Below are 2,388 nucleotides of genomic sequence, written 5' to 3' on the forward strand. Positions count from 1 at the left end.
AGGGGCGCCGAGGGGGCCGAGGAGGCCGCAGGCGCCGGGGGGGCGCGGGGGCCAGTCCCGCGGCTGTAGGAGGCGCCGCGGGCGGGGGCGCGCCTCAAAGCCAGGGCGGGCCAAGAGAGGCGCGCAAGCGCCCTGGGAGCGACGCCGAGGAACCCGCGTCACTGGTGGCGGGAGGAACAGCCGGGGGTACCTGCTGAAATGGAAACACATGCTCATCAAAGTAAACGTGCCGTAAAGTGAACACACGATGGGAGACGGGATCGTAGCACCGATATCCCTTGGAGTTGGAGGGGTAGCCGATGAAGATGCAAGCGACAGAACAAGGTGCGAGTTTGTGAGGAGCGGAGTCCGCAGTGCTAGGATAGCAAAAGCACCCGAAAATACGCAAGTCATCATAAGATGGGGGCGTACCGAAGAGAAGATGGTGAGGTGCATAGTTCCACCGTGGGTGGCAAGGGCGAAGGTTAAGGAGAAGTGAAGCAGTAGCGAGTGCATCTGGCCAGAAACGAGGCGACACATTAGCGTGGAACAGGAGCGTCCGAACGCAGTCGTTCAGAGTGCGAAGGACGCGTTCGGCTCGACCGTTCTGCTGTGAAGTACACGGGCATGTGAGACGAAAAACGGTGCCATGGTGTGACAGAAAAGTGCGGAAAGCAAGATTGGCGAACTCTTTTTCATTGTCAGTCTGAAGAGCAAGCATGGGACGCCCAAACTGCGTGCTAACAAAGGAGTAAAAGGCCGACAAAGTGGAGAGTGCATCCGACTTTCGTCGTAAAGGAAACGTCCACACATAGTGAGAATAATCATAAAGAATAACCAGATAGTATAAATAGCCCGAATTACTAGGAACCTGTAGGAGATATGCCGTAGAGGCAATAATAAATGTTATTGATTATCTCCTTGTTCATAATTATGTTTATGTTCCATGCTATAACTGTTGTGGTTCCCGATCCCGTATATCCATAAAGGCTCTGGGGAGAACCCATATGCACGTGGGGAATAATAAACGGTAAAATGTATTCCTAGTCGCGCCTCTAAGACTAGCTCAAGTGTTGCATGATGATTATGTTTTCCCAATCATGGGCATGTCTATGCCAAGCAACTTTGAGGGCACAATGTCAGGAAGGACATTTGTGTTGAATCGACCCGAATTGATGTTATGCTATGAGATACATTCGTCACGAGTTAATGGTTTATAACACAGAGATAGTTAATGTTTGCATAATTCCTTAGACCATGAGAGTATCGAGTTTCTTCATGCTTGCTTCATGATGGGGTTTGTTAAACGTCATCCATAACTGGATGGCTATTACGGCGGCTTACGGGTTCATGGGAAAGTATGTTAAGTAACTTGATAGCTCGAGATTGGGATTTGCAACTCCGACGATGGAGAGATATACTCGGGCCCACTCGGTGTTACGGTGTCCATCATCGTCTGGCCAGACACTTTGTGATTTGATCACGGGGATGCCGGAACACGAAACGAGAAAAGAGAACAAAACCGGTAACGAGGTAACTTGCATAGTGGACAAAGTGTTGGCCCACGGGGATGCAATAAATCTCGCCTCAGGTGTTTGTGATATATCGTGAAGCAACAGGAATAGCTCACCTCAACTGGAGGTTCACTCGAATATTTATTCGTGTGGGTATAGGGGTCAATATGGGTGTCCACGGCTCCGATGTTGATCATTGATCGGAAGGGGTTCCGGGTCATGTCTATACTTCACCGAACCTATAGGGTCACACGCTTAAGGGTCATCTATCTGCTGAATACTAGACAGGGAGTCTGAGAGAAAATCACCGAAAAAGTTTCGGACACCGAAAAGTTTCGGACAGCGGAATCGTACCGCTGAGAGAGGTCATCGGATAAGTTTCGATGATACCGAAAAGTTGTTTCGGGGTACACCATTAAGTCAAATTGGTTTTGGCACATGCCTGATAATTCTTGGAGGATGCCAGAATCATTCTGGAAGCTTTTTGGAATTTTCTGAGATAAAAACCGGAAATGTTCCGGAGCTGCCGGAGCCACTTCAGATGCGTTTCGCAGATGAAAATCACTAAAACCGGAATTGTTTCGGAACGCGTTGAAAATCATTTTAGTGGGTATTGGAAATGTTCTTAGCCCACATAAATATTTTCAGTTCGATCAGACGCTGAAAAATGTCATCGTGAATAGTGAAAATCAGCTTTATGGTTACTTTATGGAAAGCCACCTTTTGGGGCTTTGCTCCAAAAGATCTTGGGGATGACATGGATGGATAGGAGCCATTTTTTGGGCCCCTCATGGGGGTGTGGCCGGCCACATGGGGTATCCCCCCTTGGGGACCCTCTTGTTCCTTGGTTTCACTCCTAGGTCCTTGTGGAAGGACTTCATTCATGTGCATTTTG

Source organism: Triticum aestivum, chromosome 4D (assembly GCF_018294505.1).
Source record: "Triticum aestivum cultivar Chinese Spring chromosome 4D, IWGSC CS RefSeq v2.1, whole genome shotgun sequence".
NCBI classification, from domain to species: domain Eukaryota; kingdom Viridiplantae; phylum Streptophyta; class Magnoliopsida; order Poales; family Poaceae; genus Triticum; species Triticum aestivum.